Below are 16,513 nucleotides of genomic sequence, written 5' to 3' on the forward strand. Positions count from 1 at the left end.
CTATGTGCCACATAACTTACTAGGCATTTCATACATTTTTTTCTAATGTTCTCAGCAATCGTGTGCCATATTATTAGTGTCACTTGACAGATATATAAACCAAGGTTCAAAGTAAGTGACAGATGAAAATCACACTAACATGATTCGGACACAATGACATGATACTTCTACTATACTTTAGTTTGTTTCACTAAATAAACTAATAGTTTGTCCATGATGTATGACAACTCAATGAAATATTTATTATTACAGGCAAAAAAAAAAATCCCTTAGTTTGCTTAGAATATCTTATGTGATTGTTTTCTTCATGTAACGATGGCTACATTTTACTGTGACCTTTCTGAAAATAGCTTTATGTTTTCTAAGAGTCGACTTGGTGATTTATGTGGAGGCCACTGCTATGTAAAGACTGTTCATTTTAGAGATTAATGCATTCCGGTCTCTCACCAGCTGGGAATGCCATGTGAAAAAAAAAAGGAATTGACATCACATAAGGATGGCACAGAACCAAACTTAAAACCTTCCCTTTTTTTCCAGTCCATTTCTCAATCCTTAAATCCTTTCCCGTAAGCCACATTCCACAGAGGATCCGAAGTTGTGTGCTACCATACTTTAATTGGTAGCACCATTTCTATAATCACTCTACCATGCCAACGCATTGGCCTCTGCTCAGCTGTAATCCCTTGTTTCCAGCAGTTCAAGATTTGCCAGTAGATGCAACTACACACAAAGGGAGTTGCTTTGCCAGCAGCACTTGCAGCTGTGGCATATTGGAAACTCACCATTTAACTGTAGGGCTCATAGTTCAGTCTGTATGGGACATAGCTAGAGCTAGTTGTTTATGTAATCATTGCTTTGAACTTCTGTGTAATATTGTTTTTATCAAAATGTTTCCTGACTTTAATGAAAATTTGAACTCACTATTGGATAAGGGTCTCAAGTTTCTTACAATAAAATCATCTGTGATTTCAGACACTGAAATTTCAGACCTGTCCCTAATCTATCACGACTGAGATTTCCCCCAGACCCCAAAGATATTTTCTGGATATTTCAGTGGAAGTGCCCTAAAAATATATGAATTTATCAAAATTAATTTTATTTCTTTGTTGTGTTTGCATTTATTTTTCCTTTTGGGGGGCATATTTTCATAAGGGTGTTATAATTACAAATTTATTTTGAAAAATTTAATTTTTAAAATGAGAAAAGCTAGATACAACTAAAAATACCAGTAGCTAATATTGAAAATATAAGACAACATTAACATACGAGTTCAAATGTATTCTGTATTAATTCATTTTTGCCTGTATAAGTATTACAAAAAACATACATTGGAATGTAAGGTTTCAAATTGTTTCATTAGTTTAAAAAATGGAAGGGAAAAGCTGTGAGAATACTTAGGAAGCAATGCTCAAAAGGTCCTGTCAAAATTGACTCATAAGTTTTCCTTTTTCGATGCTTCAACTTCTCTGACAACTTCTCTCTTTCTCCTCTGTTTTTTCTTCCTTATTACTCCAATTCTTCTGCATGTTACTAATTTTTTTTTTCTTAGAATTATACTATCAGCCCTCTTTTCTTCCAGCCCCACTTTATTCCATCTTTCTGGAGTCGTGTGGGTGGCCTTGCCTCTGTGGCTCTACTGTGCATTGTCATAGTGGGGGCTGTTTCATCTCTGACCTCATATTTCTAATCTGCATTGCCCTAGTAGTTCTGTGCAGTGGATCCACCTCTGTGACAGGTCTCTGTCTGAGAGCCCAGGCTGTTTGTGATATGCTTTGCAATCTAGGTGGAGGAAACCATATCCCCACAGCTCCTGCATACTGTGTGGCTGCAGAATTGGCACACATAGATGCTGCTAAAGTTTACAGCTTTTACCTTATGAAGTGGTAGGTTAAGCCACACCTGGGGCCTATCGAGGTGGGGCATCTGAGGGGCACTGAAGCAGAATACAGGGAGCAGAGTCCTCAGGTGGCTCTGGGCAATGAGCCTATGAATGCTTGCTTGTCAGTTTAGGCCTTTCTTCTTCTCAAAGCCAGCAGTCCAATTATGGGGGCCCCACCCTGATAACCTTATCGAATTCTAGTTACCTCCCAAAGGCCCTACCTCTAATCATCATCAACATATGTATGCATTTGGGGATTAAGTCTGCAGCACACAAAATTTGGGGGATATATTCAAACCACAGCAGTATGAGTATGTTACTAAAGTTTTCTAAAATAATATATTTAAAATAAATAAGATGATACATAGACCAAACCACAATAACTTAATTAAATACAAGCGGGTATATACACAAGGTGTTTATCAATACCAGTATGCAGGGAAATCTCTAGCAATCTGACTCTGACCCCCTTTTCCAGCCCTGTGCTGTTGCATATTCTCATGAAGGATTTGGATAGGAGTATTATCAGCAAATTGAACATATGCATAGATGCTAAAAAGTTACAAGAGATACCCAATATGCAGGGTGCAAGAATTAACATTGAAAAATCCCAACAAGACTGAAAAACAAAACCCCCCAAAACCCAATGATTCTAATAATAAAGAACTTAATGGAAATGTATGTAGTCTGAAAAAAACACACATGTAGAAGGTTAAGATGGTGAAGAGCAGGCTTTGGGATCAGGCAGATCTAGATTTGTGTTCTATGTTCTACTTACCTTCTTACATGAGTGATCTCTTGCATTTTACCTAATTTTCTTGAGCTCAATTTCCTCTTTTGCATAATAGGAAAATTGCTGTAACTACTTCTTAGAATTAGTTTTGATTAACAATGAATATGAAATTCTAAGCATAGACACTAGAATATAAATATTAAATATGTATTATTTATTATTTCTTTTTATATGTCACACCAACTTTGCTAAATGGAGAGAACACATATATCACATAAACTTCATAAAACAATCTATAGATCTGAGAACCACATTATAAATGAAATATTAACAAACCGAATCTTATCCAGAGGTACTGAAAAAAATAGAACAATTGGAAGATTTTTTAAAAGTCACAAGGAGATGTTTAAGCAGGATGAGAAACTCTTGAAGAATATGACTGCATACTTCAAACTTCTAAGACTTGCTTTATAAAGAAAGAGACTACAATGTAGAATCTGTAATTACAAATAGAAGTTATGTGGAAATAGATTTCTGTTCAACACAAGAAAGAACGTACAGACAGTCCAGTTCGCAACTTAGGATGGCTTGACTTAGGATTTTTCAACTTCATGATGATGCGAAAGTGAAACCGTACTTCAAATGTTGAATGCTGATCTTTTCCTGAGCTAGTAATATGTGGTACAATACTCTTGCAATGCTGGGGAGTGGCAGTAAGCCACAGCTGTCAGTGAGTCCTATGATCAGGAGGGTAAGCAGCTAGTATTCTCCAGTGTATTCTGTTGCTGGCACTTTTTGGATATTGTGTGTTGTGTTTTCACATCCCATCATGTATACTAAATGCCCATTTTTGACTTAGGATATTTTCAACTTACAATGGGTTTATCAGGACGTAGCTCTGTTGTAAGTTGAGAAGCTTCTGTATTAAGCGGTAGACCTGCCTAGGAGGATTTCAGAGGTGGTTTAGGTTTTGGATAGGAGGAGCGATGTTCAAATAGAGGTGGGAGGTCACTTGCTGGGGTTATTAGAGAGATGACGGAAACAACAAATCAGCAGTTGAGAGAGAGGAAACGCTGTAACTGAAGGGTTCAGTGACTAATTGAACTGTGATCTGCATTATTCATTCCTGTATCTTAGTCGTGCCAAAGGAATGGAAACATTACCTCTTGACCCCTTCATTACTAAATTTGAGTAAATTGTTAAAATATTATACAAATCCTCTACACTTATGTCCAACTTATTGTTCTTTATAATTCTCCACTAACAATACAAAGAGAGAGAGAGAGATCTATTTAATTGGAGGGATCTAATCTATTTTGGTTATGAATGGGTCTGTCTCTTTTTTTTGGACTTCATAACAAGAAGAGGGTAACATAATTTTTAAAGAGAGAGGGATTTTATATGTCATTGTCCATACCAGAATACTTTTGAGATGGACTTGGGCAATAACCAGACAGGCTACAGGACAGCAGGTATAAACTACAGCATTCTGAGCAGACCGGAATAAAAGATCACTCTAAATATAACCGATGAAAATCATTAATGTTCAGTTTTTAAAATCTAAGTATTGAGAATGCTTTGTGGGAAATAGTGTTGAGAGACAGAACCACAGGGATGACAAATCTCACCAATAACTGGCCATAATAGACTCTGAACTTTCAGATGGGATCTGTCTGTCCCTAAATACATCAGCGTCATTTTCTGTCATTTTCTTTTGTTTATTGACTATGGGTCACATATCAATGCAACGACAAAAGATAACCCTTTAAGCAATTAATAAGGTTTTAATGTAAATAGAAACATGCCGAAGTGTCAGGTAAGAATAAAACATAAAATTCTTCTTATTTCTTCATTTTTCCACACTTCTAATTTTTTCTTACTCCTTTTGAAGGAAGTAACTTAATTGACTTTATATTTTATTTATTTCTCTAGCACATAAAAAAAATTTTCAGGAAGGAGAAACTTCCTGCCTTTATAATACATTTCCAATGACTTTGTGAATTATGCACCTTTCTATAACACAGTTCTGGGATGACTGAAGCTTTGGAGAAGCTTCATTATCTAAACACATTTGGACTGATGGGAGGCTAGATATATAATTTGCTCAGATGATGGATTGCCAATGCTGAATAATGTGGAAAATTTCAATACAGTAAATCATTCTGAATGTGCAAAACTGGGCAGAGAGCCAGGGGGATACAACAGATTAATGGGTTGTTCTGTCATTGCTGAAGATATGGGTTCTAATCTTGATGCCCAGAGGGGGGAAATTTGAGCTAACAATGGACTTTTTAGACATTGAGAAGCAGATCTCAAAAGAATGCAGAGAAGGCATGAGCTTTAATAAAAGAAGAGTAGGCAGTTTGAAAACTTACATTTGAGGGGAAAAAAGATATGAGGAAAAAAAGTAGTAAATATTATCCCTTTATCCAGCCAACGTGCAAATAATAATATTATAATTATAAATATATATATATATTATAAACATATATATATTTTTTGAGACGGAGTAGATCTGGCAACAGATCTACTCTGTCGCCAGGCTGGAGTGCCGTGGTGCGATCTCAGCTCACTGCAACCTCCACCTCCCAGGTTCAAGCGATTCTCCTGCCTTGGCCTCCCGAGTAGCTGGGACAACAGGCACCCGCCACCACGCCTGGCTAATTTTTTGTATTTTTAGTAGAGATGGGGTTTCACCATGTTGGCCAGGATAGTCTCGATCTCCTGACCTCGTGATCCACCTGCCTCCGCCTCCCAAAGTACTGGGATTACAGGTGTGAGTCACTGCGCCCGGCCTCCAACATGCAAATTATTAATGTTAGTCCAATTAAAAACATGACAACAATAGAAGAGGCTTTCATATGCTTATGAATTTTTGAGTCATCCTATACTAACAATGAATTGGGGAACCAAAGTCAAATAGTAAAAAAGGCAATTGGGCAATTCTTCCAATCACAGGTTTTATTTGGTTTTCTAGTATTAAGTCCATAAGTTATCTGTATTTAAAATCAGAAATAGCTTAAGACATATTTTCTATGCAAGTTGAGGATCTTTCACGGTTTAACAGAATAAAATGCTGTTTTATGATTTATCAATAAAAATTTATTTTGTTGGGAAATCTAGTGAAATTGCCTATATTTAACCATTTTTTACCTTCAAATATGGCAATTTCATATGGTTAAATCTAATGGATTTGTTCACACAAGGATAAAAGAAAACTCATATTGAGCATTGTGTTATTCACATTAAAAGTATTGTCTCATTTAATTTTCACCGCAATACCGTATGAAAATTTAGATAAAGAATATTCAAATAACTTTCTCAAGTCACATAGGTAAAGAGAGGCATAAGTAATATCAAAGGTCTCTTTGATCCATTAAGTAAGGCCTTCATGTATGATTATGAAAGTTGTTCACTGTGCAAGGGTGATAGCCAAGGAGGGAAGTGAGGGCTTAAATTTAGCCTATGTTCTACCCAACTAGCGGGGAGCCCTGGGATTGGACATTGTATGTTCAAAAAAGAGTGAATGAATATATAACCTGTCCCACGTGCATTTCTTACAGTGTTATATTGACAGTCCTTCACTGAAAGGCAGAGTCTATTTTTTCTTCCCTTCAAGCTGGGCAGAACTTTACAACTGCCTTCAGCAACGAAATGAAGCAGAAGTGACGCTGTATGACATCTGAAGCTATGTAATTAAAGGAAGTATGACTTTACCCTAGTGTCTTCCCTCTTTGAACAAGTGAACTGGGGCCCTGAGCCTATTTGTTCTTTATCATTAAATTCATTTTATTTACCAAAGTAGATTGCAATTTACTTGTTATATTTCATATTTTATTTTCAGGTGGGAAGAGGTAAGGGTGTTGATGGTGGAAATCAATCTGGAACATGATAAAAAATGATCTTTCTGAGAGATGTTAACGTGAAAAAAATCTACTTGAAACTCGATGTAATACTAAGCATTTCTCAGAAAAATAAAATCAAAATGAAGCTCAGGTTTAGTAACTAAAGTCCTTTTTGTCACTAGAAATGACCTATGTTTTTATAAAATATTGATGTAATAGTAATACCACTTTCTTAAGTGATAACATTGATAAAAGACATGATGAACTCAAAAATGTGTCTCTGGAAAACACAGTCAATATTCCTCAAAGGGCTCTACATAAACTAAACATGTAAGAAAGCATACCACAAGGTAAAATGTGTGGGGATTTCATCAGTCATCCACTTCCTTAACTTATTTTAAGCCCTAGGTACAGTGACCAACGAATATTTTCATGGCTGTTATAGATCCATGAGATTGTTTAAGATCCAAAGTTATATTCTGTTTCAGAAAAATAGACTCAACCCCATTCCTTTATCAAGTTAGACTGTATACTTTTATAATGTATCATATCATTGTGATAGAACAGTAGCTACTTTTTATTTAAAGAACTGTACATTTTCCATTTATTTTACTCTTTTACATTTAAAATTATTTAAACATACTTTCTCCTCTCTTTATTGGCCAACATTAAACCACATTGCTAATCTAATTTTCACTTGAGATGATACAGAGCTCTCCAAACCCATTCTCTGTTTAGATGACATGCAAATCAGATTAATGTGCTTATGTTACAGACTTAGAGATAAGATTGTTGCTTCTGGGGCTTTAGCAGTAAAAATGCCTCTAATGTTTACTATTTTTTTTTTCCTGCGTTGGCAGTATATCTCCACAGGAACGCCTTTTGGCAGATTAGTTTTCTAAGGCAGAGATCTACTCAGGGAGGCAGGAAAATACAGCAAAATCATTTTAGGAAATCAGAGAAAATATTTGAAGGTAAGGCTTTAATTATAACATAAGGGACTTAGAATAAACACTCAGGCATACTTGAAAGGGCCTACAAGAAATTTTAAGTCTTGCTTTTTTTTTGTTTTTATCTTTTAGTGGATGTATCTGTCTATAACATTTGAAACATGCTTTTTATTTAAAGCAAGGGTGTGCACAAAATGACTTTTCTGGGTGTGAGTCCAATTGCTGAGTGTTTCCAATCCTGTTTTTTGTCTTTTTTTGCCAGCCAAGGCACCCAAGATGGTATTTTCTCATAATTACAGCCCAGTTCAAATATGTGTGCTCAGACAAGAAAAAGGCAAGTCACACTCTTAGCTATGTGAACTCCCAGGCCATTTAGTGTGTGAATAAATTAGGGGGATGGAAATCTTCCTCTCCCCTGTCTCAGTTCCTAAGTGAAGCTTCTTGGGTATGATGGCTTTTTAAAGGCTTAAAAAAATTAGATGTAAGCCAACCACTCCAGCTAGGTGGTCTAATTTTTTGTTTGTTTGTTTTTTGAGATGGAGTCTATCGCTGTCACCCAGGCTGGAGTGCAATGGCACAACCTTGGCTCACTGAAACCACCTCCCAGGTTCAAGCGATTCTCCTTCCTCAGCCTCTCAAGTAGCTGGGATTACAGACACTCATCATCCTGCCCAGGTTGCTTATTTATTTATTTATTTATTATTTATTTATTTATTTTTGAGACAGGGTAGCTGGGATTACAGGCACCTATCATTCTGCCCAGTTAATTTTTCTTTTTTCTTTTTTCTTTTTTTTTGAGACAGGGTTTCACCATGTTGGCCAGGCTGGTCTTGAACTCCTGACCTCTGGTGATCTGCCCACTTCGGCCTCCCAAAGTGCTGGGATTACAGGCATGAGCCACCGTCCACAGCCTTTGTCTAATATTTAACCAGAGAAATAGTCACCCATCCAAAAGTAGGAGAGAAAACTGGCTTTCGATTTGCTGGCAGGTAGTGCCTGTCCTCAAGGATGTACCAACATAAAGCATTTTTCATAAGTGGATTTGGATGCCTTTTCATGGAATTCACACCCTCAAATTGAGTTGAGATTAAAATATAGAGAACAAGTAAGCAAAACAGATGTAAGAATCTATAGCAGTTTTTAAGAAGTAATGTGGTGTGTACTGTGTTAGCCACTTTGTATTCATATTCTTTGTATCACTAATCCTGGGGATTATTATTTACATCTCAGAGATGAGGAAACTGAGAATCAGAGAAGTTGAAAAAGTCTTCACTGATAAACTGGAATTATATCTGTGATATGATTCCAAGAACCTCACATTTTTAGCCATGAGAGACTATTATAACACGTTCATTATAACTAGTGAAATCACTACCTTCTGGATATTGTTTATGTTGGTTTATCTTACTTGCTTCACTGAGCAGATTACATAGTTTAATACAATTGTTATGATAGATTTGTTTTGATTCATCACAGCAGACTGAAAGAATGGACATCTGCTTGCTACTCTATTTTATAATTGCTTTTAAAATAGGACTTTGACATTAAATAAAATGATCACCCAAGCTTCTCAATCTCTTTGTAAGGACAGAAAAATGTTTCTGAAGATTAAATATAGGAGTCTATATCTGAGGTCAGTTTTTACATTAAAGCCAGAAACAAAACAGATTATTTCAAATCTAGTTACTTAATGTGTCTATTTATGTTGGCATAGTCACATTTGATACTTTTCATAGTTCTTAGTTCTTTCCTACTGAAATCCTCAATGAATACAGAGATGCCAGTTACATTCCTTGCAGCAGACCATACAGTGCCTAATCTGTACTGAAGACCATTTGTTCAAATGACAGCTAAACACATTTCAAGGTCCTGAGACTCAATTCGTTAATGCCACAGCTTGCTGCAACCTTTAGTTGGGGTCATATAATTCTCTGTGGTCCCTTAGCTTTGGATATAATAGAAAGGTAGTTTGTCTAGTAAGAAAATGCCCTTAATCCAGCGGGATATGAATCTGATGGTGTGCTGCTCTCTCAAGAATGGGCCTCTTTCCCCTTTCACTCAGGACTCCTGTGGCATTAACCTAAAGCTCTCTCAGTCTCGCCAAACCCTGCTCTTCCACCCCTGTAGGTTAAATGTCTTCTGCTCTGCAGGGTTACTTTACTCGTTCCTTAACTAAGGAAAAAAACATGTTTTATCATATTACTATTTTACTTATTTCATTTTCACCTTCCAGTCTCTCAAATGGATGAACTTTCTTAGCTCTATTGATTTCTGCTTCTATTGATTTCTGTATGGCAAGTATTTATTGCCTATTTACCCCTTAACCTGCTGCACTTTGCCTTCCTGCCTTTGTAGTTGGCAGAAACAGCCCCTTTGAAAGTCACCAGAGACTTGCTAATGACTCAATCCAGCAATTTTTCTCAGGTCCCCTACCCCACATGTTTCTTTAACTTCTCTCAGCCATCATAACAGTATGGCTAACATTTATGGAACTTTCACTATAAGGCACTTGTAAATTCTTCTTATTGAAGCTTCATAGGACACTATGAGTCAGTTATGTTGTTTAATATCCATTTGCAAAAGAGAAAGGAAGTCTCACACAGATAAAATAAGTCATGCAACTGCATTTGAAATACAAATGCAGCCTCCTTAGCCTACACTCTCCACCTGGCAGTCCCTTATTTCGCTTCACATTAATATTAACTTGGCAGCATTTATGATAAGCATCCTCTGCACTGCATTGAAAATATTTTCCTATAGATAACTTATGTTCCTAACTAGATAATCATTTCCTAGATAACAATATTTTTAATTCCCCACAATATGTGGTTCTGCGGTTTTCCTACATAGTTACTATTATATTTATTATATTCATAAAGCTGAAAGTGACATGTTCTTTGTTCTTCCTGACATGCTCACATTTAATAGGATGAGATAATGCATTGAAAATAATTAGATTTCATTGACTCACTCCTCTTGAATGAGGGACAAATTATGTGATGAGAGAAACACAAGGAGACTGCAGGTATATCTAGGCCCTTAGAATTGGGAGGAGAAGCACTTTTCAGGGTTTGCATACATTAAGAGGTATGAACTTGTAACAAGGTATGAATAGGAAATATTACTATCCCAGGAAAAGGATAAGTTTATCTTTCCTATTCCTTGTTTACGTCAAGGAGAGCTAAGCAACACTCCTTATTACCATCCGTGACCCCTGTCATGAAGGAGACAGGAAGGTGTGGCACTAGGAAACAGACAAGAAATTAATCATGAGAACAAGCATCCCGTCACCACTCTGGTCTATCTGTAAAATAAAGGTATTCGATTTTAAAGATTTAAAGGACCTATGCTGCTTTAAAATTCTTTGATTTTATGAAAGAGAGAGAAGAATTAAGATGAAGAAAATCAGGAGAGATTGGGTAATTTGACCCCAGGGATTTCATTTGTTAAGCATGGCACCCTCCAGGGCTTGGAAACTTTCATCTGTTGCCTGGTTACTAAAAGTCCACTTTGAAGTGAGGGTCTGATATTCCTCCTTCTCTCCAATGTAAATGATGGGGATGGGTGGTGTTAGTTGAAAGTTTGAAGGTGCCATGCTTGCACACTTACCTGTCTCCTCTCTTCTATTAAACTCTTCTTTCTCAAAACTTACAATTTTTCAGAAGGAAGATATGCAGCTGTCCCTTAACAAGTTCAAAAGATGCCCAAGATCACTCAAAATAAGAAAAAAAAAAAAAAAAAAAACACTTCACTGAGTTACCATTTTTTTACCCATCAGATCACTAAGTTTCCGTTCAGTTGTCAGTATATTCTGCTGTGGAGACTGTAGCTGGAGAAATACTAACAAAATGGCACAATCGCCAAAGAGGGGTATATGGAAATATCTAGCAAAATTGTGTATGTAGATATCATTAGACTCAATCCTCTTTCTAGGAATCCTACCCAAATTTACGCTAGAAAACAATACAACACAGGGTTATTTCCTGTGGCATTATTAGCATTAGCAAAAGAAAGGAATAACAACAAACGTTTTTGTAGAGAGCACTGACTGAATAAATTACGGTCTATCCATATCCACAGAACAGATTACTAGCAAACTGTAAAAATGAATGAGGAAGAGCTCTATGTATGGACATGGAATGATATCAGGATTATGTTGTTAAGTTAATAAAGAGAAGTGTAGAAAACTGAATATAACATGCTATTTCTGTGTAAGACAGGAAATAAAAAGGTACATACACATTTTCTTATGTTTGCCAAAAGAAACAAAACACTAAACCTGAAGCTAAGTTCATATACGTGTGTGTGTGTGTGTGTGTGTATGTGTGTGTGTGTATACATATATACACACACAGAGAGAGAGAGAGAAAGAGAGAGAGAGAGAGAGAGAGACAGAGACAGACAGAGTTTTGCTCTTGTTACCCAGGCTGGAGTGCAATGGTGCGATCTAGGCTCACTGTAACCTCCGCCTCCTGGGTTCAAGTGTTTCTCCAGCCTCAGCCTCCTGAGTAGCTGGGATTACAGGTGCCCACCACCACTCCTGGCTAATTTTTTTGTATTTTTAGTAGAAACGAGGTTTCACATGTTGATCAAGCTGGTCTCAAACTCCTGACCTCAAGTGATCTGCCCACCTCAGCCTCCCAAAGTGCTGGGATTACAGGCATGGGCCAACACGTCCAGCCTAACAATTTTTTAAAAAGGTTGCAGGCTGGACGCGGTGGCTCACACCAGTAATCCCAGCACTTCTGGAGGCCGAGGTGGGCAGATCACTTGAGGTCAGGAGTTTGAGACCAGTCATGGAGCATCTAGAATCGATATGTACTCTCTTATGCCTAGAAGCAGGTCTCAAAATATTCTTCTGTAGTAGTTGGAACCAGAGTTCCTTAGAAAAAATGACTGAATCCAGTTTGGAGCAGGGAATGCATAAGATGAGTCTGAGAGACCTTGAGAGGCCCCAGAGCAAAGACTTTTCAGAGACTAAGGAGGTTATGTTAAAAGTGCACAGAAACCAGAAGAAAAGTGGCTTTTGATAGGTCAATTTAAGCATCAAAAGAATGACTAAAATGGAATGATATATACTATATCTATAAAAACCCATAAGTTCATGATGCATTCAAAGAGAGAGAGAGAGAGACAAAGAGAGAGAGAGAGAGAGAGAAATAACACACTATAAACAATCCTAGCAAAACATAACCACATTCTTCCGCAATTGGATGTAGCTACCTACGGTAACAACCACTTTTGTAAAAAAAATGGTAAAGAGAATGTTACATTTTTCCTAGCTGGTTTGAATAACTTTTTAAAAGTAAATAAGTAACTCTAGATGATGAAGGAAAGCCTTCCCTCAATTTCAGCTAAATGACAGAGAGAGAAAAATCATTGTTTTCAACAACCAGTGAAATACTCGTGCTAAAAGATTGATGGGAACTTGTCAACAGAGGGATGAGGCAACAGCCACCTAAACCAAGAATCAATCTTTGCATCACTAAAAGTGGGACTACCAGACATTTGTGCTTCCTGAGAAGCAAATTGCTTTAAAGTACATAGCAATACACAGCAAAGTGAAGGAGGGGGTGATAAATGAAGAAAGGGTAAAGTTGACAGTTACTGTATCTGGAGATAGGTATACAGAGATTCATTATATTAATTCTCTCTCCTTGGGTTCATGTGAAAACTTGAAAAATTAAAAATTTAAAATGCAAAAGTTTCCCTTTGGATTCTCATTTCTCTTGGGGTTACCAAATTAAAAATCCTAGGTAAAGTATTCAGGTTTCTAAAAAGACCTCCTAGAGATTATGGTTTTCAGTGTGTTTTTCTCAGAAAATTAATTTTTCTAATTCCATTTGATTGTAAATCTTTACTTTCTGGAGTAATTCCATGTACATGAGCATGAGAAAGGTTGTGAACAGTTAGGTAGCAAAGACATTGGTTTAACTTTTATCCAGGGTTTCTCGTGGGTTGCCAGTCACATCACCTGTGATTTTAGTCAGGTGACATCTATCATTCATAGATAGCACTACCTCTTAAGCAAGAGTCTGTGAGGGTTGCAATTTCAGGCAGAAGTGTCAGTGCAGAGTGAAGTAAATAGCCTTCATTCCCCTCTTCCGAATCCTTCAGCAATTTCTCAACACCTAATTTAGAACAAAGTCAGAACTCCTCAGGAAGGCAAATGCACCACTTCCTGACCTAGCCCTTACCTAATACCTTTGAGCCTCCACAGGAGCCCTGGGGTGTAGCTGAACTGAAACACTCGGTGATTGCACTGTTTCCCCAGATGACTGTGCCTTCCGGCTTCTGTGCCTCTTCATCTGAAGTTCCTTCAGACAGAACCACCCCTCTTCACAGTCTTAACTATCTCAGTCTACTATCCAGTTCAGATGTTACTTCCTGGAAGATGCTCCCAGGCAATGTGTTTCTTCCCTAACCTCCGTTAGACCCCACTCCAACCTCAGTTGTGGTTGGTAGCTATGACACTGTACTGCAGACTTCTCTGACTTCCTTTCTCTCCCACGAGACAGCGAGCTCCTTGAAGACAGTGTCTGTCTCTTACTTTCTCTGTAATCTCAGAATGTGGCTGGTTTGTTCAGTACTATTGTTGGAAGAGAATGAGGGAATAGGTAATACTGATAAGAGTACAAAAAGAGTTCAAATGCTAAAATTTACAGTTCCTGTAACTGAAGATATTCCTGGAGGAAAATATTGTAGCAAAAAATTCAGACCAAGCTTCAAAAAAGAGATACTTGATTATTTCCAGAAAACAGCATGTTTTCTGAGAGATGAAGGCAGGAGTAAGAGGTCACTCTGTTTCTGAAGAGGAAGGACATAGGGCCATGGAATTTCTTATGGGAGGGTAAAAGCGAACACAATGGGAGGCCTCGGCTTATGGAGATAAACTTGGCATGATCTATAATTTTATGAACGTTTCAAGCTACCTAGTACCAAAAAGTCTCTAACAGTGGCAGTACCAAAATGATGTTGAGCTACGGGGAAGAAGGGGAAAGAAGTAGCTCATGGCCGGGTGCGGTGGCTCACCCCTGAAATCCCAGCACTTTGGGAGGCCAAGGCGGGCAGATCACCTGAGGTCAGGAGTTTGAGACCAGCCTGACCAATATGGTGAAACCCCATCTCTACTAAAAATACAAAACAAAAAACAAACAAACAAAAAATTAGCCAGGCTTAGTGGCAGGCACCTATAGTCCCAGAATTCCTTGAATCCGGGAGGCAGGGGTTGCAGTGAGCTGAGATCATGCCACTGCACTCCAGCCTGGGCGACAGAGTGAGACTGTCTCAAAAAAAAAAAAAAAAAAAAAAGAAAAAGAAAAGTAGCTCACATACACTCTTCTTTTCCATTTCTTGATTAGGGACTAGAGACAAGTGCTTTCCCGCCCCCTTCTCTCCTCCCCCGCCCCACATCTTATCTAAAATGTTCAGCAAGTGCTCTTCTTAGATAAGTCGCCTCAACCCTACTCCGGGCAGATCCTTGCTTTTGAGCCCGGTTTCTCCTGCGTAGGAGTTCCGGAGACACCACTCTGCACTGCACAGGCTTTGTCCCTGTCTTTCAAGTGTTTGATGTTCATATTTTTGCCTCCTTTATCATGAATTTGCATTCTATGTCTATATAAACACTCCATTTATTTCTCTTTTTAAACAAATTACTTAATGCCCACATTTTTAAGGGTAGATATTTTATATCTTATATGGAGCAAATAAATCACATCCTGAATGCAGATCACCTCTTTCTTCCATTCCAGAGACTGTGTCTTAATGGGTCCTTATAACCTCTCAAGAAATTTGCAAAATGGAACACCATCAGGGAGTGACCATTCGATCCATTTCCCTGCTCCCCCTGGTGTAGCATTTGTCATTTTCCCCCTCATGGCTGCCAACAAGCTTTCAGCTTCCTGAGTTCCATCAAAATACTCCAGGTGCTTTGGGCTTTTGCTTTCTCCTTTGCAGATCGGGTTTATTTACATTGATTCCAAATGTGACAAAAAGCAAACAAACAATTATCCACATGGTCCAGACGTGGCTCCTCTTGTAACTCAGATGAAAGCAGCCTGACAATGTCTCCCAGCTCCTGCACTCTGGCTCTCTCCGCAGGCTCCATGGAGTGTGCTAGCATCGTCCTGGGCAGCTGCCAGCCTGACTGATGAGCCCTAATTGCAGGAATGCAGCTTGCTGCCAGCAATTATGCAGGCACAGTTAAGTTAGATGCATTCTCTCTGGCTAGGTCATTGTGCCACTTTTTCTATGGCTGCATAAAGTTCTAGCCAAGACCTCAGGAATAATGTTCCTCGATTGAGGAAAGTATAAATAATTGTAGTGATTTAAATAAAACTCTTATTTCTGGGGTTAGCCTTAAACAAAACAGTGATGAGGCATGACTTAACCCTTCATTTACTGAGCATGCCCAATATAGTTCTGTGCCTTATTTTGACTCTCTGTGGCTTGTCTTTCTACATGATTCCATGTCCTTAGCCAGAAATGCCATAGAGATTTTTACCTAATGCATCAACTTTGGGAGCAAATTTTGGGAGCAAATATCCAGAGGTTGTTTTTAGAGCTCAGGGGTATAAGTGACCGGATCAATTCACAATGTCTGGTACGGCATGTGACGTCTCTATTTTACAGTTTCCTCCAACTCCACCCGCTAGAAGAGATTCCATAAAAGAGGCCTCTTTCAAATAGTTGAAGGTAATATGTTGATATAACTTCTCAGACAATGACAGAGTAGATTGGCTTGCTATGCCTCGATTCCAGTTTCCTTTTAGTGACTCTGCACTGTAGAGGCTACAAATGTAAAAATGACCTCTCCAACATTCCCTTTCATGGAGGGTTCTGGATGTGATGATGTTCTGTCAATGAGGTTCACTACTGTGAAACTCGACTTCACAACTGAATTATATGGGAAGAAAGAAAGGCAGCGCTGAAGAAAACCTTAAGGGCTTGGGTGGAGAGTGGCTACCAAGATCTGAATTTGAATCCAGCAAATTTGGGAGCAGGTTTTTGATTCCTAGATCACAGATAGGGTGAAGCCAGCAGTTTCATGTTTCCTCAGTTTCTTTATTTTAGTAGGAGAAAGAGCTCCCCAGACAAGCCAGCTCTG

General features: G+C 38.1%; 1 protein-coding gene and 1 long non-coding RNA gene across 2 annotated transcripts in view; one reads left to right on the forward strand and one right to left on the reverse strand.

The window, feature by feature from the left end:
- Nucleotides 1-16,513, reverse strand: part of LOC126955946 (uncharacterized) — a 695,860-nt gene that overhangs the window by 634,459 nt on the left and 44,888 nt on the right. The window lies entirely within an intron of this gene.
- Nucleotides 1-16,513, forward strand: part of NUDCD2 (NudC domain containing 2) — a 991,190-nt gene that overhangs the window by 66,726 nt on the left and 907,951 nt on the right. The gene's annotated exons all lie outside the window — the stretch shown is intronic.

This window comes from Macaca thibetana, chromosome 6, assembly GCF_024542745.1.
Source record: "Macaca thibetana thibetana isolate TM-01 chromosome 6, ASM2454274v1, whole genome shotgun sequence".
In the NCBI taxonomy this organism is placed as follows: domain Eukaryota; kingdom Metazoa; phylum Chordata; class Mammalia; order Primates; family Cercopithecidae; genus Macaca; species Macaca thibetana.